This window comes from Dryobates pubescens, chromosome 3 (genome assembly GCF_014839835.1).
Source record: "Dryobates pubescens isolate bDryPub1 chromosome 3, bDryPub1.pri, whole genome shotgun sequence".
Classification (NCBI taxonomy): Eukaryota; Metazoa; Chordata; class Aves; order Piciformes; family Picidae; genus Dryobates; species Dryobates pubescens.
Genome location: NC_071614.1, coordinates 30,637,859 through 30,662,459, shown reverse-complemented (window position 1 = coordinate 30,662,459; position 24,601 = coordinate 30,637,859).

The following is a 24,601-nucleotide window of genomic DNA, read 5'->3' as shown; positions in this document are numbered from 1 at the left end:
CATTTCACTCTGTTCAAGGAGAAACTAAGTTAAGCAGACATCAGTCACTTCTGTGAAGCTTGAGGGAGGAACAGCAGCAGTGATGCAGGAGGTATTGTACTGTAATGTCCTATTCCGGTAGGAAAAAAGCTCTTCTCGATGGAGCAGGAGCGATGCAAGCACCTGCTCTTCAGGGGCCTTCAAGTCTTTCTGTAAGCAAATCTACATCTCTTGGACACACTGAGCATCCTATAACTTTCTACTTTGGTTAGAAGTTGGTTTCTTGTATGTTTTTCACAGACTTTCTCTAAGTTATTTCTCCAATGCCTGCATTTCCCTTACTACTCCCACTTACACATGCTAACGAAGTTACTTACTTGTACGGTGTAAACCTCTGGCAAACCAACTCTTCAAAGTTCAGGGAATTAAGAGACGACTCTTTTGCTCCGGCAGCAATATTTTTTGTCAGTGCTCAGTGCCATGGTGTCATAATCTGTCATTCTGGCTTCCACATGGTATGTGTCTGTTTCATTTCATCTAACTTTTAAATATCTAAAATCTGGCCAGTGAAAAAGACCTAGTCATCCTAAGCTTCCTTTGTAGCCAAAAGAGAAAGGCAAGACAAGTCCTCCTATCTGCTTTAGAAAACTGTCTCCTCTTGGGATAAAGTATTATCTGGGTCCTCCCTGGGTTTTTTCTTTATATTGATGGATATGGGTTTTATGACTTCTTGGGCAGTTATCTCAGGCAAAGACATTTTGAAGCCTGCAATATCCAAGGTGTTAAGGTAGAGCAGGATCTAGGACAGCAACAACAATAACAAAAATAATGATGTCATGTCAGCAATTGGAATAAATCTTTTGAAACTTGCAAGAACAGTCCCTCAAGAAAAATAATAGGAATTACTTAAAAAAAGAAGAAAGCAAAACAAACCAATGCCAAACATGGAGCAGAATCAATGGGGAACTCTAGTGTGGGGAACTCTAGTGAGGTGTTTCAGTGCATTTAATTTAAGTGTTCATGCTTTGATAGTGCTCTGCTCACCAGGACCCCCCTAAGTATTAAAACATGTTGTTTGGGATAAATCATCTGATGAGGAGGCTATAGGGTGCACTATTAATGGTATTTCCTGTTTGGTTCCTGAAAAGCTAGGCCCATATTGTGGTCTGGGAGACAAATATGTAATTGAAAAATTGAATGACCTTTAGAAAATATGGCAAAAATCAAGAGAAAGTTTCACAGTGCTGTCTGTTAAAAAGAAGGACAGTGGTAGAGCTGTAGTCAAATTAGATGCTACTTTGGAATAAAGCAAGGAAGAATGAGAAGACTGGAGCAAGTCAAATTCTGAACAAGGTTCAGGTGACACCACCCTGCCCAAGTTCTGGCAGCTTCACTCATTGTAAGCAAGGAAAAAAACCCTTTCCAGCAGGCCTCCAGTGCTGGCCATCAGTTGTGCATATTTGTTAGCAAGGGCTGTAAGCCTTGAAAGCTGTGCTCCTGTTAGATAGCAGCCAAGGAATCAGCTTGGAAATAAAGAGATCAAGTAACAAATCTTTCAGTAAGATGGAGATTTGAGGGGAGGTGTGGTAGGGACACAGGGACATCTTAGAAGAAACCTTCATTTCTTTGTATAATCTTGTTTCCAGATTTGCTGGGACCTTTATATTCTGCTTTCCACGAGTATGTAGTAAACTACATATATAGTATTTATCTGAAAAGTGCTGGAGCCTTGAGGCTCACTGTCCTCTGAGACCCGCAGGTAAAGTCTGGCCACATCCATACTGTTTCTGGCATCTGCAAACTCTCTCAGCCCCAGAATAGGAGGGCCGGCTGCACAGAGCCCATGTTGTTTGGGGAGCATTAGCTGAGCATGCTAGGGATCTCACAAAAGATTTAATGACATGGAAAGCCTGGTTGTAGGGCCTATGCATGGCTGAGCTGCAAGATGTAGCAAAAGTGATCAAACTCACATGACTGTTTTGTACTCCAAAAGCAGATGCAAGTGGACAGGGGTGTCTTCCTTGAAGTATTGAATTCAAATAGACACTGGTTCTTGAGAGACTCTTGGGATATCTGAAACCCAGGATGACTTTAAGAGATACAAGAATTAGCTCCTGTTGTGTGCAAGGCTTAGTAAGACCAAATTTGCCAAGCCCTGCCTTGGATTGGATTTCTCATTATCAAACCAGGGACTACCCTGGAGGAAACCAAGTCAGAGGTTCCAGGTAACCAGTAACTATCGTAGAAATCTAGGTAGAGCCCAAATTTGTTTGTGTAAAGGAGCAAAGAGTAAGCCAGTGTGGTTAACAAGAAAGAGAACTTGTTTAAAAAAAAAAGAAAATTAAAACTAGTGTTGTGGGCACAGTCTAGAAAAGTGTTTGAAACTGTGAGCAGTGGAGTTGTTCAGGGAAGCGATATATTGCATGCTAGCTTTGGGGGAAAAAACCCAACCCAACACAAAATATGAGTGCATAAATGGTGCATGATTCACCATCATTTTTTTCCCCTCAAGGGATCAGTCCACATGCCCTGAAATGTGAACTACTTGGATAGAAAATAATTTTCCCTGTTCCCTTGCTTGACACAAAACTTTGACAGAATCTGGTTCCTTCTGTTCCTGGCATGATCAAAAGGCGAATGAAATGAAACAATGTGGCAAGAGATAATGATATCCCAGGTCTTGGCATGTCTTCTTTTTGCCAAGCTTTGAGAACATACCACCTAAAATTAGCCTCTTGCATCATTCTCACAGAAAATCACTGCTAACAATCCCTTGAGTTTTATCTCATGGTCACACCCCATCCTCAGCAAAACCTGAACTTTACTAAGCAGTGGATGCTTGATGTGCCTAAAGAAGCAAAAGTTTCTATCTTTACCCCACTGGCCCCAAAGCTGAATATTTTGCAGACTTTGTCAGTGGAGCAATGAACTAGAGGAGAAGAGAGAAGATTCACAGCCACATTTTTGACATGTGACACAGGAGCACATACCTAGCAGACCAGGGCTGTTTAAAGTTAAATTAATGTCCTTTTAATTTTGCTTCATGCAATAAATCTTCACCTCTTTGCAAATGCAGCCAACAGGCCACAGTGAGAGATGTAGGCCTCATGAAATGGACACACTGAAACCTCAGGGAGTGCTCCCAACTCTTACCATCCAATGAGGCTTTAGTAGTGGGAGACGCTCCAGGAGTGGCTTCTGTGAGAAGCTGCTAGAAGCTGATTCGCTCCAAGACAGACCCATTGCTAGCTGAGGCTGAGCCCATCATCAATCACAGAATAAGAGAATGTTAGGGATTGGAATGGACTTCTGGAGGTCATTGGATCCACCCCTACTGCCAGAGAAGGATCACCTAAAGCAGGTCTTGTAGGAACACATACAGGTGGGCTAGAGATGGAGACTCTACCACCTCTCTAGGCAGCCTGTTCCAATGCTCTGCCACTCTCAGAGTTCCTTCTCACATTTAGATGCAACTTCCTGTGTTGAAGTTTATGCCCATTACCTCCTGTCCTGTCACTAGGGACCACTGAAAAAAGTCTGGACACATCTTCCTGACACCCAGTCCTTAGATATTTTTAAACATTGTAAGATCCCCCCGCCTTCAGCCTCCTCTTTTCCAAGATAAACAGACAAAGCTCTCTCAGCCTTTCCTCATATGATAGATATTCCAGTCTGCTAATCATTTTGGCCCTGCACTGGACTTTCCCCAGTAGTTCTTTGTCCTTCTTGAGCTGCAGTGGCTGGAACTGGACACAGTACTCCAGGTGAGGTTTCATCAGTGCAGAGTAGAGGGGAAGGAGAACCTCCCTTGACCTACTGGCCACACTTCTCTTAATGCATCCCAGGATATCATTGGCCATCTTGGCCCTGAAGGCATACTGCCAGCTCATGGTCATCATGTAGTGTACTGGGACTCCACGGTCCTTTTCTTCAGAGTGGCTCTCCAACAAGTCAGCACCCAACCTGTACTGATACATGGGGTTGTTGTTCCCGTTACTGAATTTCATCAGATTTCTTCCTGCCCACCTCTCCGGCCTGACTAGGTTATGATGAATGGCAGCACAGTCTTCTGGCACGTCAGCCACTCCTCCCAGTTTGGTATCAGCAAATCTTCTGAGGGTTCACTCTATACCTTTGTCCAGATCATTAAATAGGGCTGAACCCAGCACTGATCTCTGGGGGACACCACTAGCCACAGGCCTCCCAACTAGACTCTGCCCTACAACTCTCTGGTTCTGTGGTTCAGCCAGCTCCTGATCCATCTCAATGCCCAGTCGTCCAATCTGCACTTGTTAAGCTTGGCTGTGAGAATACCATGGGAGACAGTGTCAAAAGCTTTGCTGAAGTCAAGGTAGACCACATCCATTGCCCTCCCCTTATCTATCCATCTAGTTATGCCATCATAAAAGGCTATCAGGTTGGTCAAGCATGTCTTCCCCTTATTGAATCCATGTTGACTGCTCAAGATAAATCTTTTTTCCTCAACATGCTTTGAGATGGAACCAAGAACAAGCCATTCCCTCACCTTTCCAGGGATGGAGATGAGGCTTAATGGCTTATAGTTACCCAAGTCCTCCTTCTTGCCCTTTTTGAAGATTGGAATGACAATGGTGGTAATTCTTCTGGAACAGTACATTGAAGAGGTAAAAACAACCCCAACCCTGAACAACAGTAACTGCAACTGGAGAGGAGTAAGAATATGTGAGAGAAATAGCTTTGCAGACACAAACTTTAGAGAATAAGTAGTAGGAGGAGCTCCAGGCACTAGAGCATAGATATCCCTACATCCCATAAGACAGGCTGCAGGTGAGTCAGACTGTCTCCCTGCAGCCCATGGAGATTAATGGTGGAGCAGATATCCAACTGCAACCTGTGAGGACACCATGGTGGGGTTGGTGGAGGCCTGAGGGAGCCTGTGACCCCATGGGAAGCCCATGCTGAAACAGGCTTCTGGCAGGACCTGTGGGCTCACAGGGAGAGGAGTTCATACTGGAGGAGGTATACTGACATTGTGCTGTTGGTGTGTTACAGGACAGATTTGCAAATGAAACTTGTATAGGTAAACTTGGATGTAGTTGTGAAAAGTGCATCTTGTTGAATAAATGGGTGACCCACACCGGAACAGTCTGTTTCTAAAGAACCCTGTGGAAGGGACACAAGTTCATGAAGAACTGTAGCCCATGGAAAGGACTCATGTTGGAGAAGTTTATGGAGAACTGTTTTCTGTGGGAGGGACCCTGTGCTGGAGCAGGGGAAGAATGTGAAGAGTCCTCCCCCTGAGTAAAATGGAGTAGCAGAGGTAGTGTGTGATCAACTGACTACAACCCCCATTCCTCATTCTCCCATGGTGCTTGGAGGAAGGAGGTAAAGACATTATAAATAAGGTTAAGCCTGGTAAAAAGAAAGGGTTGAGGAGAAGGTGTTTCAAGATTTGGTTTTATTTCTCATTATCCCACTCTGATTTGGTTTGTAATAAACTAATCTCCCCAAGTTGAGTCTGATTAGCTCGAGACCAGTAATCATTGAGGGAATCTCTTCTCCTGCTCCTTATCACAGCCTTTCATTGTATTTTTCTCTGCTCTGTCCAGCTGAACGTGTAGAGTGATAGAGTGACTTTAGTGGGCACCTAACATCCAGCCAGGGTCAACCCACCCCAACAGTAAGTTCACTGTGTGAAAACTGCTGTGTTTGCTCATTTTAAACTATTTCCCACATATGTTAATGAGCATAAATGGGAGAAACTTACATGACAGAAAATTGAGCCTCAATGCTGCTTGTCATTAAGTGGATTTAGTAACAGTAGTAAGGGAAAAATTTATCTACTTGGATTGCAAGATTTGATGGTTTATGTATACAGACAAAGATTTAAGGACATACATGTTGAATGTTGTTATTTTACAATGAATTACAAGAGGTTTAATAAAACTTCTGGTTGTCTGTTCACAACAAAAGTGCTTTTTAATTATGTGCAGTGAAAAGAGTTGTATTTCAGAGGTATGTAGTATTTTAGTGTTGTTACATTTGGAAAACAACACAAATTTCTCTTTAAAAATCACTACATTTCCAATTTAGCCTCTGTTCTCAGCAAGGACAAATGTGTCTGTCAGGTCTGAAGAAATTGTGAGAAAGACAGAAGGAGAGGAAGCTGCTAACAAGCTGCATAAGATGAACTGGATGGGCACATTACTTTGTTTTCTTTGAGCATAGGTGTATAAGAAAATATGCTCACTTTTAGCTATGTTCAATATATAACAAAAAAGAATTTGTTTTTGAGTTACCTGACTGAAAAAAAAGCATCTTTCACTGTTAAAGAACAGACATATTTTCCTACTGTAGTGTAACTCAAACACAATTCATCTGCCTGCCTGCCCTCCAGTATTTCACCCTTGCGCTCAGTCAAAGCAGTGAGAAAATGGAGCCCTATAGGAATGCTTTTTAAAAAGTTATGAAGGATAAAAATAGAGGTCTGCAGAGGATTAGCTTTATGGTTAAGGCATTGGTGTGAGAATTGGGAAATTTGTCTTCAGTTCTGAGTTCTGCAACCTCAGGCAAGTGAATCCCTCTTTGCTCACTCTTTGGATGTCTTCTCTATTTAGGCTGAGGTCAAGATGCTTCTTTTTACAATACATTTGTGTACTCGGGAGTTATGGCTGTCTTCTGGGTGCTACTTCAATATATCTAGAATTGTTAATAATTGTGATGGTAGCAAGAAAGGAGAAATTCTAGTGAAAATATTCATTCAGGGTTCCCTTGGAAGAGAAACCTCCCATCTGAAAATAACTGGGAATTCATCCAGTTATGTTGACAAGCAGGGACATTTACTGCAAAGTTCTGAAATACAGGGCTTAAAACTTCTTCAATCGACTGCATACAATTTTTGCAGACTTGTGCTTTTGCAGGCATCACAGACTGTGCTGGGATCAGATGTGCCCTGCAGTGAGAGCCACACCTGCTTAAAAGGGCTAAGTAATGACCAGATCTTTGTGACAGTTTTATTCTGGGAAGAACTCCAAAAATGGATAGCGTGACTTTTGGGATATATGTTTTCTCTGACTTCCAAAATATATTAAGGAACAAAGACGATCAAGGAGAAAGGTTAACCTCTATGTGCAGAATTCTGTCTGACTCCAATAAGAGCCCTAAGTTTTACCTCAAGAGTTCCATGCTGCAAAACAATTTCACATTATAGTAATGCTTCTGGAAAAAAAAAAATCTCCCAAGGTCTGTTTCAGTGTTATAGTAGTATGCTGTAGTTTTGTGAGAGAAAAAATAGCTTCTTAACTTTTCTATGATGTAATTGTCCTTTATTAAAATCAGATCAATAAAAATCTGAATCATTTTCTGAACAAAAAAAAATTAAAATGTATTGTAATAAATTATAAGTCCAGTCCTGTAATGAATGAAGAGGATGCCCTTGATTTCAGTGATACAAAACTCAATTCTAAGATAATTTTTCAAGTGTCTAAAAGGTGAATATATCAATTTTGTTGTTAAATGTAAAGTTGTAGGAAAAAGATCCTATATGAGACCCAGTTTTGTTTACTGTTAAAGCTAAATGTTCACTTCTGAATTAACATATAAAATATGTGTCATCTTTTAAAGTTTTTGCACTTAGATCCCCATTGTCAAACAGCCACAAGCTATCTGTGCTCATGCTCATCCTTATCCCACCTGTGGTCTTTCTATTAGCATAGGTATTTCTAAAATAATTTTGAATTGGCCCTTCATACCACTCCTCATCTTCTACTTGATGAGTTTTCAAGTATACTTGTGGTTTTTTTTCCTGTTACCTTCCTCGCGGTAATGGAAGCTCCGCAGAAATATACCCAAAATGATCACATCACCTGCTTTCAAATTCCTCTTAAAAAAGTTATTTTCTGTGGTGCCCTTGAAAAAGAGGACAATGGCTTCACTGCATGTTCACTAACTCCATTTCTATTCATAATGAAGTAATGGCTGGCTTCTGCCTCAGTTTCCCTGTATGCCTATGTGAGAATACTGCCACCTACCCACCTGCTGTCTTCTGCTTTATCACAGTATCACAATATCGCCAAGGTTGGAAGAGACCTCGAGGATCATCAAGTCCAACCTGTCACCACAAACCTCATGACTAGAATTATATTCTAGTCTAGAATTATATTCTGACTATAATATCTTTAACATAGGAAATACTGTTTTCTCATTTCTTTAAAGTTATTTTGTACTTCTCTGTGACTTAAGACTTGAGTACTGTGGAATGAAAATATGAAGATGGTTTAAATTTCAAAATAAAATCATGGTTAAGTAGGTAGTTATTTTGAGTTTTTCAGCTTTGGCTTGCTATCAAGCAGGTTGTTATTATATGTGAGCTTACCGTGAAAATATTGAAAAAGCCTCTAAAAACATTTTATTTAGAAGACTTGTAGTCTGATAGAAATTTCAAGGCAATTAAGGTGTCCTTGCAAGTCTTGGGCTGAGTCATCAATGTTCCTAAAATAGGATTTCTTAAATTTTACTCTTTAAGTCATTATTTGGAGAGCTTTTGTTCTAGTTTCTTTTCCACCAGCTGTTTTGTTCATAAGGAAGAGATGGCATAAATATAAGTACTTAGTGCTGTATGAGGTGCCATATGAGATACCCAGGATAGCAGCGCTCATCTGCAGCTGGTAGTCTAAAAAAGTGCAGATCTTACATAGGTTTTAGTCTAAACTAACTTGAAGTACCTCACATAATAGTAGGTGAGGCCTTATTTTCAATGGCCCAGAGGCTCTGTCGGTAAATGTGGCTGGAGTCACATTCATGTAGTCTTAGGAAACATCTGTCATTGTGACCTTCTGGCAGAATTTGAAGTTCATGCTAAAAGGTGAAGCAAAAAAAATCTTCCTTTTATAATTATCTGTATTTGAGAAGTATTTGGATAATACTTTTATGTATATGGTTTAAATTTTAAGTTGCCCTCAAGGAGTCAGGAGTTGGACTTGGTGATCCATGTGTGTCCCTTCCAACTCAGGATACTCTGTAGCCTAAGGAGAATACCTACTGTCCAGGCAGGTCTCACTTGATTTCCCCATATGCTCTTGGTGCCAGCACCAAACATTCATCCACCGATGATGTGCATTGGAGTCACTATGAATGGTCTGTATTCCCCCGTGTCTTCAATTTTAAAAAAAAATTGTATTCCTCTACCCATACTGTGTGAGAAGCTTCATTATGAGCAGCTGTGATGGGGAGGCCTCAGCTGATTTTCACAGACCAGTTTTTATTTCCTCACCATGTGAGGGAATTGTCATCAGAGTTTTTGAGAAATTTTGCTCTTTTTCCAAATAAGAATTCTGTCTCCAATCTAAAAAACTCTGTTTATTTCCTCCCCCCCCCCCCCCCCCAGTTTCAAAAACAGGTGGCTTATTTTCTCTGAAGTATTTAGTCAAGGGACACTGCTCCCTAAGCACAAGAACTTCAGTATGTTTCCACTCCTTTCCTTTCTGTTAGCCTAGTAGCATTGTCTTCTGAAAGCAGACCTTTGTCAGCCTGTCTCCTTTCTTCTGTCCATGATGTTGAAAGTGGAAACCAGGACAGTAGTAGTGTTTTTATTAGCTCATCTGGATGGGCTATTTCCATAAATTTAGGAATTCAGCAAATAGCAGAGGTGAAATATACCCCAAAAGTCTTGAATAGTCTGTTTCCTGATCTATTTTTCATGTTTCTAATAATGGCTGGTATTCCTATAACACCTATGACTGGGCTAACAACTGTTTCCCGGACACTAAAACTCTCAGAAACCAGATGGAATTGTGTTCTATTTTGTTTATAGGAAACTTTGGTTAAAAATATAAGCAACTGAATCAAGACCATGTGGGAAATATGTGACGATGTTGAAATCAGCATTTATGATTTTTGGATTAAGGATGGGGTTTGTGGTGGTGGTTGGGTTTTTTTTTTTGCCTTTCTTACTATTTTTTTTTTTCCTTTCTTACTAGGCATTTCTTGGTCAGCAGCACTTCAGAATTTGGCCCTGATGTTTGGAGTTTGAGACAGTATTGAAAATTTAACCTTCAACCTAATTTGCTCGTTTTCAATTTCAAATGGGTTGGATTCATGATTTTAGTTGCTTGAACAGGCAAATAGACACACTGTATTTAGAGAAAAGCAGAATCACAGAGTTTGGGGGGCTGGAAGGGACCTCCAAAGATCGTCTAGTCCAACCCCGCTGCCAGAGCAGGATCACCTACACCAGATTACACAGGAATGCATCCAGGCGAGTTTTGAATATCTCCAGAGAGGGAGACCACAACCTCCCTGGGCAGCCTGTTCCAGTGCTGTGTCACCCTCACAGTGAAAACATTTTTCCTCATATTTACTTGAAACTTCCTGTGCCTCAACTTTCACCAGTTGCCCCTTGTCCTGTCATTGGGCACCACCAAGAAGAGCCTGGCTCCATCCTCTTGGGACTCACCCTTTAAATATTTATAAACATTGATGCGGTCACCTCTCAGTCTCCTCTCCTCTAAGCCAAAGAGCCTCAGCTCCCGCAGGCTCTCATCATATGGAAGATGTTCCATTCCCTTAATCATCATTGTGGCTCTGTGCCGGACTCTTTCAAGTAGTTCACTGTCTTTCCTGAACTGAGGGGCCCAGAACTGGACACAATATTCCAGATGTGACCTCAGCAGGGCAGAGTAGAGGGAGAGGAGAAACTCTCACAACCTCCTGGTCACACCCTTTCTAATCCACCCCAGAATGGCATTGGCCTTCCTGACCACAAGAGCACATTGCTGGCTCATGGTCATCCTTCCATCCACCAGGACCCCCAGGTCCTTTTTGCCTTCACTGCTCTCCAGAAGAGTAGTACACGAGCTGTATGTAACCTGAATACCTGGGAAAAAAAAAAAGAATTAAAAAAAGTAGATTTTTGAGGGGGCAGGGCTTGGGATTTAGCATGGAGTGTGTGATCTAACTCTGGTGGTGTCCCTCTGAGAGAACTAGAAAAGTTCAACTATTTATAGTTTGAAATAAATCACACTTTTACTGTCATTTACAGTAAATGGACTTTCATAAGCACAGGGATATGAAAGAACATTCATTTTGAAACACATTTACTTATTATTTTAAACATAATAAATAACCTTTTAGAGACATATGTGCATTTCATTTGCATTCTTAACAGGGATAAATCTCAGTGTTGAACTCTGTTCTTGTCTTTACTTGCTTCTATTGTAACTTTTACAATAATGCACTTGAGATACTAAAGCAACATAAAACATTCAATGAATAACCCTCAATACACTTTTACATCTAATGCTCCCTTGCTAGACCAAACCTTGATAACGCTCCTGAGAAAATGGAACAGTGAATTTTTAATTGTCCAGGCCAAATTCTGCCCTTCTGAGTCCTATGAAAATTTACAGCCATTTGAATAGATGTCAAGGTGGATGTGAAACCCACTAGTCACCTTTGGTTCAGTCATCTTTTTGATCTAATTTGGTTTCATTTAACTGGCTGCAGATGCACAGACAAGGTCTATGACAAAAATTGGAACAAACCATTATTTTTTAAAAACCATCCTAGACACAGGACTATCACATTTGATTAAAAAAATAAAATAATTATGTAACCCGGATTTGGCAACACTAAGGCAGAAAATATGGTGAGTGGCTGACGTGAGATTTAGCCTGAAGGAAGACCTGGGATTCAGACTGAGTTAGATCAATATAATTGAGATTTTGCTGGAGGTGAGATATGGTAGGAAGTAGCTGGGCTCTGTCTGGGTTCACCCTGAAAACACTAGAGAGTGACCTTTTGTTATGGGCCAGCCTGACAATTTATGGCACCAAGATTAAAATGAGGTGCAGGAAGAGACAGTAGGCCAGCCTTTAAACTGACTAAGCTAGAAGAGGTGCTTGGACTCAAGAAAGAATATTGCATAGGCACGAATTTATCTGGATTTGAACAGGATGAGGTGACAGGTACAGGAGTCCGGGAATGTGTGCTGCAGGGAGTGTGTTTATGTGCATATGTGCATGCCCAGTTTTGAGGTATTATCATTTTACAGAAAAGGGCAATACTTTAGTAGGCTTTGGTCTTTATGGAACTTAATTCAATCTGAAATTGCCTTTTAGATACACTTTTTGCCTGAGAGCTGAAATTTCCAATTTATCTTATTTAGTTTATGTAAATTGTGAACATTACTTTTAAGACACATACATTGACGTTTATGAGAGTGCCAAGATTTTTCTCTCATAAATGAGCCAAAAATTCTGTGCTGTAGATTGACTATTACAATTACAAGATCAAAATTATTCTTGGAGGTGATAGTTAACAGAGCAGCCAAAAGACCTTTTTCTGTTCAGTTTCTTTCATTCTTTCATTTTTTTTCCCCCCTTACCAATTATAATACTTAGCAGAGGAAGTCAACATGTTCCTACCACTGCAGAAAATGGATTACAGAAAAAATTCACAGCTTTGGTGTGTTTAGGGACTTGAGCTTCAAAGCATGAGTTCTGGTAGTTTTCCTCTGAGCTTTTTTTTTATTTTTTTTAAATTTTAATTTAAATAAAGTTCTTCAAACTCCCACAATACCATGTAATTGTAAAATAGAGTCTGATCCTGCAGAATGTTTCAGATAGAATTCATTTCATCTGAGTTTAGCTGTCCAGTGAGTCATTTACAATCAACAGAAATATAAGTGGGTGGTTCATTTTAGAAGATGGGTGTCTAGGATAAACAAGATGGATTAGATTCAGGAGGTGCTCTGGGGTGTATCTAACCAGTACAGCTGCTCTGTGAGGAAACACAGAGGATTTGGATAAAATTGGACAGAAATTCCCAGATTTTAGTGAAGATATGGCTGTGGCCAGTAGCCAGCCCTGAGACTGAAGAACTTACGGGTCCCTGAGATTTAGGTACAGCTGCCTTCTCTTCATGTTTTGTAAATGGAATACAAACCTATTCTGAATGCTGAACTTGACTTTGATGGCCATGTTTTGCTGATAGATACAAGCAATTATTCCTTCCTATTTCTTCCTTACTCCCATGGTTCTTATCTTGCAGTTTATTTTGGATTTCTAGTCCAAGACAGAGAAGCTCCACATGAAGTAGAATGGAGTCTTCTCAGTAAGTGACTGAGATTTCTTAGCCTCATCCTATACGATGTGAGCGTTTGTGCCTGTCTGTTCTATGTGCTGTGGGTGTTGCATTTACATGCGTGTGTGTAGTGGCAAGTAAATGTAGGGGCAAACAGAAGAGAGAGATGTTGGGCAATGATTTGATTACCTCCAAACACACCTTCAGGGAAAGAGAAATGTCAAGGTTTTGCAAATCTACATATGAATGTGAGGATTTTCTAGGGTTAAGCATGGGAAAGTGAAAAATAGCCTCTTAGAGGAGGTCAAACATGTACACCTTTGACAGCATGTTCAGGGGAGTCTAAATAATGGAAACTGAATGACCAAGAGCTTTGGGTAAGCTTGTAAACAAATGCAAACTGTGACAGGAACCTAGCTTTACTTTTAGTATTTTTCCCTTCACATGAATAGCACTTCTCTTCATGGCTGCCACATTGTAATTTCAGAACCCTAGGGCATCTGGAAATTAAGCTGCCTTTGGGATTGTTGACTAGGTCACCAGAACTCTGGTAATAAAACTGTACTAACCTCCTACTTGTGCATTGTGCCTGGATTTACTACTACAAGACAATACAACTATCAACCTATTAAGGCCTTCTTTAGTCCTACTTTTGTGGCTGCACAGAGAAAACATGATTTACCTGTACCTCAGCCTACTCCATCCTCATTGTTTCTCTTGATGAAAGCAAAAAGCCTTTAACTTTTTCTTTGCAGAAGGGAAGGTCTCAGCATGCCTCTAGCTGTAGCTCTGAGAGTTCCTTCAAACTGCCACGAGGCCTTTCACAACATATGCTTGGAAAAAAATTAAATAACCCCAGGAGATGTTTTTTCTTCTTTCTCCTTCAGGAAGGCACAGGGCTAAGCTTGCTTTGTGTCAATGACATAGCAAAGCAGTTTGTACTTCATAAAGCTAACAGTTAATGCAGATGCTAGTAGTAGGAGACTGCTTTTGCAAACACGCCTTTCAAACACTGCATCCTGCTGAACACAGGCTTTAATAATAGAGTGCTTGGATGGCCAGCTGTATGACAAATCTCTCTCTTTCTGTGCTGTAATAAACTCATTCTCCTTGGTTACCAGCCAGGGAAGTTGGATTGTGCTCTGTATATGTACCTGGCTTGAGTTAAGGTGGGACAGTTTCTTAAAAGAGGAACTTAAAATCCTTATGAAACTGAAAAAGGTGTCACACATTTTTCTTGAGAGATCAATGCTGGAACTTTACAGTCTTTTTGCAGTGTTGTTTTTAGCTTTGATCACTACCCACTGGTGTGATTTCCCTTGAATATCCAAGTCAGTAAACAGGATGCTTGAAAAATTTGGCATCAAAGTTAAGGCTGGAATATTTTTTTTCCAAGAGTTCTTACTTTTAGGAGCTTGTCTGGACCACAATCATGTGGACTGTTCCCTGTCTAGGGAAAAACATACCCAGGATTGTCTGTTTTTATTTCAGAGTGCAGGATTGTTTCATACAGATTAGCAGAAGTCCAAAGCAGCTGCTTTACACAGTGTATAAATAAAACCTTGCTACCTTTTCTTTTCAGCTTTGTGGCAGGCTAATTTAGAAACCAGTTGAAAGGTTTTTTTAAATACACACCTATAATTATCATTCACCCATAGTCATCAACCAAAATCTTTAGTGGGTATGGACAGATAATAGGGAACTAAAGAAATCCAACATGAACCCACTGAGATATAGGAATGGTTTCAAGATCGCAGTTGCTCTCTCTTCTTACAGGAGAAAATGGGGAGCAAAAGCAGATAGTAAACCTAGTCCAGCATTTCTCAGCCAGATACTTTGGTCTTGCACTAATAAAAAAGGTGCTCTTACTGGGTTCATCACACCCATGCACTTGCTTGGCATGAAGTCTGTTTTGCACTGCTGGGGTTGCACAAATCAGATTTATGAACTTGGTCAGACGAAACCTTCCACCTGTAATGCTGAGGGCTGGCACCTAGTGAATTGAGCCAGGGCAGGGCACTGTATGGTAGCAGCACAGCGTAGGAATTGTCTACAACACATATGCTGGCTGAGCCTCAGCTCTGTCTGCATCTGGCAAGGTGCCCCATTGGTGTATTTTATGTTCATCGCTGTGGTGATACACAGTCGTTGCATCAATCACATACAGTACACCAATGACCTTAATAAACAATCACTCTATGTATTGTGTCTCTCAAATACATTTTTATAATTTTAGTGGATATCTTCACACTTAAATGGTGTAATGTTTTTTGCAGCTAATCAGTGAGAATAAACAACCAATGCAGTAGTGTGTACGTGTAATGAATACAAAGCTCAGTCTCATATATGAAAAAAGAAAAAAATAATCCCTCAACCCCAATTTAGTAATTCAAAATCTCCAGATATAATAATCAGAATACCAGTTCTATTTCTACCTGCCACATCCTCAAGTGCTTCCCTTGCTGCATTTCCTCAGTATGTTGCATAGACATGACAGAAAATTGATCTAGGCAACCATTTATTGATTTACCTTCTGGTATGAAAAATTGTGTATTAACCTGAAGTGAACTGGTTCATTGTTCGCTTCCTTCTCACTCTTGACACTCCAAAGAGAGGAAAGCCCTCTCTTGGGAAAAGAGATCCCTAATTTACCATGATGCATCATTTATTTGTCATTCTTTTTCCTGATTTTCTATTGTATTTGTGTACAAATGCTGACCAGTGCCAAGCCTGATTGTGAAGTGATGGGAGTTTTCAAACAGATAAGACCCAATCAGAGTATGAATGATAGAAAGGTTCTAGAGTGATTACAGTTCAGATATAGAAGAAGCCATATGGAAGAGTATGTTTCATGCTTCAAAACAGGACAAAAATCTTATCTGGAACATGCAACTTCTTATACATCAGGCTACAGCCATTACTTGATTCCTTAAGGAATTAGGATTTATGAGTTTTATCATTTGTAATATTAATAACTAACATTGAAGACAATTATTAAATTGGATTATTAAATCATAAATAATCTCCTGAAATGATGTTTCTTGGCAGACAGATTCTGTAGCATGAGGGAACTATTTGTAAAATAATCACACATATGGATAAAAATGGGGAAAAGTTAAATTAATTGTGTTTTGACCATTGTCTTGAGATGACCCTTTAATTGAAGATAACATGCACAATTCACCTTAGGATCATGGAAAATTTGATTGATGTGAAACTCGCATAGCATCAAACTTTTTGGTACTATATTGACTACTCTTCTTGCTTCTGACTACAATCAACCTGTATTAAAGCTGACTAGGACAGGCTTTTATAGTTCTGAGAAGAGTTCAGACCTTGGTCATTTTAAGATGGCTTAAAGCAGCCAGGGAGGCAAGTTGAGAGATTCAGGGAAGGTTCTCATTGACACAGAATCCTCATCTTGGGTGGTGCAGGTGGGATCACCAACTCTAGGCCACCCTGCAACCTCAATGGAGAGGCAGTGTGTTGCAAGACAAAGTGGAGCACATTGCTTTGGACAGCAAAGTGACCTAGAAGAGCTCTTAGGCTGTTTTAAATGCACATTTGGTGCCCTTTCAGTAGCCTCTAGCATTGATGTAGATAAAAAAACCACACAAGTCATTGCTGCCCATTTTTCTTAGCTGTGTGGAGTGCAGGCAACTACACTTCATGCTCAAACCCATCACCTTACTCTTTAGTACTGTGCTGGTAGGTGTCCAAGACAGAGCTTAATTTCTGTGGTTTCCCCTGAAGAATAATGATATAAAGCCATAATGGGTGAGTCTTTCTGTTTTATCACTATGAGGGCTTAAAAAAAATCATTCTCTGAAAGGTAGAGGAAAACAAAAGCTTGATTCTCATCTGATGTAAATTGACGCAACCCCATGGAAATGGAGCTCTGCCAAGCTCTACAAAAGGACAAAATTGGCTGAGATCTATGCATGTTCTAAATCTGCTTGTGAATGTACAATGACAGAGAAAAAGAACACCTAGAAGTCCTTTAAAAGAAATGGTATTTTAAAATATTATAGAAACCTCATGAAATTGAGGGAATTCTAAATCTAGGTTAGTTTATAAGCACAAATGTTAACTTTCTTAAAGTATTAGGGATTTCTGACTACAACGCTTATTCTTTACATGGCATATAATATAATTATGTGTATTACAGTACTTGTTATTAGCTATTATGCTGTACATAGTATTATAATAACTTCTAAAAGGAAAAGACTTGGAAGCAATGGGTCTGGAAACAGAGGCACCGAGCTGGCATAACCAGCCCAAGAACACAGAACAAATAGTTGACAGAGCTGGGAGTAGGAAAGTGTCCCCTGGCTGCTGGGTTAGTGATGCTTCATACAGAAATGTTACTATTATAATAATAAATAGAGCTGGGATATATACCTTCAGCTCTGGGAGAGTATTTTTTTCCTTGAAAGGTGAACATCACCTTTAGTACAGTAACTATTTCAGGACGCAAATATACCTAATTAACTTAAGTGATTGTCAAGTGTATTTCAAGTTTAACAAAGCTCACATCATATTTTATTTCCCTTTTACATTCTGTACAGTAATTGTGTAAAGTGCATGATTTACTGTGGCAGCGTTATTCAAACCTAATTACAGTGTTAAGAAGCAACCATATCTTGGAAGAAAATAGCTACACTGCTGTGGGAATCCACATGGAAGCTCTGGTTTTTTGTGTGTGTGTGTTTTGGTTGGTTTTTTTAAACAAAAGAAAAAACACTCAAAACAAACAAAAAACCCACCTCAAAACCCCCAATACATTTTCTTTTTGTAAAGAAAATAAATTGTGTTGAAAACTTTTTGACTCCTGAAATCACATTTGAGATAAACTTTCAGAAGGCTTCTTAAAGGATTGAAAGAGCTACTTTGTCAAGGGATTTTAGATCTTCCTTTCTTTATATCTATCTTGTGATTCATCCCTATATATATGCCAGATGTTGTCCTATCCTTAGGGGTATCTTCTTTTATATGTAGGGCTGAATCTAAGAAGGAAATAAAAGGATATAAAATATTATTACATAGCAATAGCAAGATGTCTCTGGTGGATCAGTATGTCTGTTAGCTAGAATACATAGTAGAGACCGTTCATTCAAAGTAACACTTTCATATCAATGAGGGAGAAAGCCAAGGATTTTGTGGTGGGTTGAAAAAAAGTAAATTAATCAACTGTTTATTTATGTCATTGCAGGACTCCTTCTCCTTAGACTTCTAAAGCCTTCCCAGTAAATGATTGATCCTAGGCTCTTATTTGTATTTTGCATGGTAGGCATTGAAAGGAAGACCAAGACATGGATCTTGCTACAAACGCAGAAATGGATTTTCAGCCTTTAACGTGTTTGGTGATTAAAATCAAGGAAGCATCAGCAAATGTTGAATTTTTGTGGAAATTGGATGTTTCTTGTGATCTTAGAAGGCCATTTATCTTCCAGGTATAGAGAGTAATGTAACAAGACTCTTTTGGCTGAGCTAAAGTGTAGGCTGCAGAGCCATCTACAGTTTTACAGGTGCTGATCCTGTAAAAGTCAGGACCTTTGTTGGTCCTTGCAGATTGCCATTGGCAGGTGTCATATTTATTAAATCTTTCATGATATAGAGGTGTAGATGACTTCCTTAATGAGGCCTGTGTTGACAATTACTGGCAATGAGAGCTTGGCAGCAGAATATAGTTACTAAAGCTTCATTTTCATTTCATTTTGTTGTGATCTAGGGTGCTGGAAAAGTATTCTTGGATAAAGATCCTTTTTGCCCCTTATGATATTAAATGAGGGTAGAAAATGCATTAAGCTGAAGCCAACCTCAGAGCAGTGTGTTTTAAATTGGACTGACACATTTAAAAAAATGAGAGGTATTACATCTTAAATTAATGTGTCTAATATTAAGGCTTAAGTACATTAAGATGATTTCTTATTCCAGGATCAGATTTCACTTCCGAACTGTCCCTGTTCCATATGATAAGGGATAGTTTTCTGCTTTGGGCTCTGCTTGTAAGTTATAGTTACTCTCATCTTCGGAGAATAATGACAATATAGAAATTGATCAACCCCCAGTTTAGGTCAGAGCCATATATCCACAAATTGCCATAAAATTCAGTTCTTGAGCTGGGCTGTGTTCATCTCCCATAGTTTTCTATCTGCCTGTTTCTGTGAACAGACAAAAAAATCCATACTAGTGCATATACAGTGCATTACATGCACTTTCTTGATATAATTAGTTGAGTCTCTTTTGCCTTGAGAGGACTTTTTCCCTTGAACAAAATTGATTTTTTAAAGTTATCTGATTTGTATTTAATAGTGTATTCAGATATCCTCCTCTAGAATCCAAAGACCATCTTGCCTGACCTACAGCAACAATGAATTTCTCAGAATACGCTAATCAAATACAGTTTCCTTGCATTCTGTGCTTTTTTTCCTCCTTCATTTTAAAAATGAATGACATTTGGTCTATTTCCCCATTCAGTTCAAAGTCAAGTTCTCAATTTCTCTGTTCACTTAAAAGCTGAAAGTGCAGCATAATGCCATTATATAGGAATGGAACTTCTATATGCATACATCATTGTGTAACTTTTGTATGTACATGCATCACACCTGCAGTCTAATTATGGTGGTAAGACAAACATTATAATTAAGCCTGCAGATTTGTGTGTGTATGTGTGGTTGTTTGGGGGTTTTTGGTTGTGTTTTGTTTTTGTGGGGTTTTTTTTTCCCCTTTTTTTTTGGTTTTGTTTTCAGAACTGAAGGTCATTTGTATACTTGGCAAAGACACTTGTTTTCCAAAATCTACGAGGGAGTTTCCGCTGCCAGGATTCATCAGCCACAGGCTCCTGCTGATGCTTCAAAATGTTTTCTTTAAAATAAAGGTTAATTTTAAATTTATTTTTTTTAACCCACCAAATTAATACTTTTCCCCCCTCACTAGTGCTCATGTAAAATGCATAGGATTTATATCCTCAGCTGTTGGTGCCTAAAAATGTGACAATGAGTTTGGAGAAGTTGTGTGTGTATGCACCATTTGAAAATAAATCTCCACAGTGGTGATAGTGATGACAACTGCCACATGACTGTCGCAGAAGAATTTCTGTTCCAAACCACTGTTTTTGATGATGTTTTTTTCCCATGGTGGTCTCAAAATGTGATTTGGATTCTAGTCGCTTACCTTTAGCTGTCCAAAGCCAAGTCTAAATTTATTGCCTATCTTACTTGTGGAGTCACTGAGGCGAGGCAGGGACTTGAAGAACATAGAGGACAACTAGACGTTTGGCAGAAGCGAGATGAACTGCCTTCTGGCACTGCCAGTTCCTCTCCTTTGGCTGTCGAGGAACCCATACAAGTAGTTTGAACTGGATCTCTAAACTTTTAGGCAACTTAAGTATTATCCTTTAGGCAACTCTGTATCACCCTCATTTACCTTCTAGCATTTATAGATACATTACTTGCATGTAGATAACATTTTCATGTAAAGAGGAGTCAGGATTAAAAATCCACTTGCCATCACAAAATAAAGCTCATTAACCTAGAAGCTGGGACGGGACAGAGTTGAGACAGCTGACCCCAACTGACCAAAGAGATGTTCCATACCATAGTGCTTAGCACTAAAACTGTGCTAAGTGTATGTGTAAAGGTTGGTTAGGGTTTCCATCATTATGGGACTGGTGACTGGTGGTGAGCAATGGGGTGTTTTGCATCATTTGTTTTTCTTGATTTTCTTTCCTTCTTTATTTGTTTGTTTGCTTTTAATTGTTAAATTGTCTTTAATTCAATCCATGAGTTTGCTCACTTTTATCCTTCTGATTCTCTCCCCCGTCTCACTGCACAGGAGTGAGTGTGGTGCATAATATTCTACCCAGATTAAACCAGGACAAGAATCAAACTTGTCTCCTTCTTATATTTCTCTGAAGAATCAAGAGATTTCAGAGTTACAATAAGTGTCTGAAACTATGAGAAACCATTAGTCCTTATGCACATAATCATATAATGAATGGTGATAAAGGGTCTGGTGTTTTGGCTGATAGCTGTATGAACATGGGCCATCAATGTGGTCAGGTGGCCAAGAAGGCCAACAGCATCCTGATCTGAATCAGAAATAGTGTAGTCAGCAGGAGGAGGAAAGTGATTGTCCCCTGTACTTAGCACTGAGGAGTCTGCTCCTTGAATACTGTGTTCAGTTATGGACCCCTTACTGCAAGAAGGACATTGAGTTGCTGGAGTGTGTCCAGAGAAGGGCAACAAAGCTAATGAAGGGTCTAGAGAACAAATCTCACATGGAACAGCTGAGGGAACTTGGATTGTTTAGTCTGGAGAGGAAGAGTCCGAGGGGAGACCTCATTGTTCTCTACAACTGCCTGAGAGGAGGTTATAGTGAGGTGGGGGTTGGTCTCTTCCCTTTAATATCAGGTGATAGGATGAGATGAAACAGGCTGAAATTGTGCCAAGGAAGGTTTAGATTGGATATTGGATATTCTTTATGGAAAGAGTGGTCAGGCATTGGAATAGATTACCCATGGAGGTGGTGGAGTCACCATCCCTGGAGGTGTTCAAGAAATGTGTGGATATGGTTTAATGGTCATGGAGGTGTTAGGTTGATGGTTGGACTTGATGATCTTAGAGGCCTTTTTCAACCAAAACAATTCTATAGTCCTACAATCCTCCACACAAGTATTCTGAATTTCAGGAGCACTGGGTAATTGCTACTGTCATGAACTGAATGTTGTGTATTTTGGACAACCTGCATTGCTTTCATTACAGTTCACAGCTCTGGTCTCTACTGGAAGAGATGTGGACCTCTATGGAATAACAGTAAGTTAAAAATTGCATCTTTCCATTAGCTACTGGCATGTTCTTCAGAGTGGTTTAGAGGAAACTAAGTTCTTAACTGAGAAGTGCAGAGAAGGAACATTGTTTAAGCTTCTTCAAACAAAGAGATTGCAGTGCCTCCTCTTTTCATCCTTGAAGTGCAGAGAAGGTGCTCCTGTAAAAGGGGACAGAAAATGCCCTAGATCATCTGCAGAGGAAAGCTAAAGGCAAATGAAACTGACAATGTTATTCACTTAATATGCAAGGCAATTCAGCGGGTCTGAATTCATTTGAATAGATATGATGCAGTGTAGACACCTGCTGCAATTGCAACTTGCGTCCTTGTTACATGAGTGATTTCTCCCAGTGAGAGTCAAGAACATGCTTCAAAATCCTCTGCTTTGAAGTAGCAGCAATATGAGGTTCAGATATGCAAGCATTGCTTGTTGAGGAAATATCTTAACATATTTATAATACTTTGATGAGTAAAAGAAAAGTTTAGAATGTTGTCATTGTCATCTGCAGGGCTGACATTTACATTTGAGGTAGCGGGTTTTCATTCCTTGTCATGGGGTGCCCATGCAGGGTTCAGGATTAGCTTGGTTTATGTCTGTTTTTTTTGCATCACACCAGGTTATTAAGCTGGTTTCTCTTTCTTCTTGTGTATTTTTGTTTGTGTCTGTTTACTATTAGTTGGCACTGGAGAGGGCAGATAACTTTGAGATGACATTTATATTGTTTCTGTCACTCATTCTTTTTGAGGTGGAGTTACAGCATTTCTATTTCACAAAGGTTCAGAGGAGACAACCTGCCTGCCTGGGAGCTTCCACCATCTATTAGATTAGACATTGCAGTCAGTTAGTGGAGAAGAGGATTATGTGGCACATACCTCCTCTTCATGAATCTCCAAGAAGAGAGCTGCAAAACAGGATGTGCCAAATATAATTGTTTCACTTTTCTTGGAAGTGATACTGCAAAAAACGCTTCCACTTTTAGAGCTAAAGTTAGAGAGCTTGAAAAATTGTCAGTTGTCAGTGTAGGCCTTCTCTCAAAAAGGAAGATTTCACCTACATTGCAGCATTTATCAAGTTTTGCTGCCAGAATGAACTCTATTTATATTTAGATTCTTGAAGAAATCTTTTTCAAAAGCATTTTGGATAAACTTTTGAAGTACTTGTTCTGTGTCCAGAACTCTGATATCTGTATGAATTTAAAAAGCTAGAATTCTAATGGAGTTGTATGAGATGATTACAGTGAAGACACATGTCTCTAATAATTGACTATGTAAGAATGCTGGGAAATTAGCTACACAACTTGTCTAACTTCAGATAGTTAAACTCATTCTTACATTTCAATTTGGAAATTTTCTTCCCATTCAAAGCTGAGTTCAAATCTGCACACACTAAATGATGGAAACCTCTATTGTTATTACATGGAATTCTTCAGCAGTTGAATATTAGAATGGCGCAGATATATTTTATTGTTAGTTTTGCTGATAGATTCACTTAGCATTGGATAAAATACTTTTCTTACTAGTATTTCTGGAAGAGACTCTGGTTTCTATCAGTTATCAAAGCATTACAGGCTATCATTTCTCCTACAATTCACCTGGAAGACGTTTCAAGAAGTCATGTTGGAGGGGAGAAACACCCATACAGCTTGTGGCTGTCAGGTTTATGTGAGACAGATGTCTTTTGTAATTTCCATTACAAATAGTTAATAACAGAGACATTTCTGGCGGGATTCAGTTCCAATTCTTGATCCTTACATGGGCAACTTTAATGCCAAAATAGGAGTGTCATCTGACAGAGGATTGGGAGGATGAGAAACGAAGTAGTAAAGAGACGTTGAGGATAATGAGAAAAACACATCCCTCCAGTGAACTTCTGCTCTATCTGCCTTTCTTAGCTTGCGATGAGATAATGAGAAACCCATCCTTTGAAATCTGCAGCATAAAAAACTAAATGTAATGTGAAGAAACATGACTAATGGAACCACTGCAAGATTTTGATCTGTTTTTCCCTTAAGGAATGGTGGCTTGTAGGCTTACTGCATTTAGCAAATTATTATTGAGCCAACCAATGGGACCACAGAAAGATGAAATACTTTTGTGCGTTCATCCAACTTTGCACACCCAGCTGTGCTGTAATTGAAGTGAAAGGGAACATGGATGAATGAAGTGTGCAGCAGAGCTATTGGGGTCAAATTAGAGCTGGAAGCAGTCTGCATCTGAGCAATGGTCATCTTCTTGTTCTGTGGTTGTTTAGGGTTTTTTGGTGTGGTTTTTTATTTGTGTGTGTGGTTGTTTTTTTGCTTGTTTGTTTGGTTTTTTGTGTGTTTTTTTTTCCCCTGTTACTGGATTTTCCCATTATTTTCATCATTCATAATTTATAATAAGGGTGAATTGAATATCTTGATGAGCACAGGAAACCCACTGTGCCTAGTGCTAATTAGATGTGTGTATGTGTGCACTTGTGTGTGTGTATGTGCATGTAAGCATGTACACATAGGGAAGCACCTCTCAGTGGAGGATCCTGGGTCTTAAAAGACACAGGAATAACCAAGCAGTAGGGAATCAGGGAAATGACTTGGGAATTAGTCATCAGGCACTGATTAACACACTTACTTAGTTATATCATGTTTGGTTGTTTGTATTGATATATCTACAACCAGATGGTGATGTTTAAACATTTGTTTGGTATTTAAAAATGTTCCACAATGTTTTGCATAGACAAATGTTGATATCACTC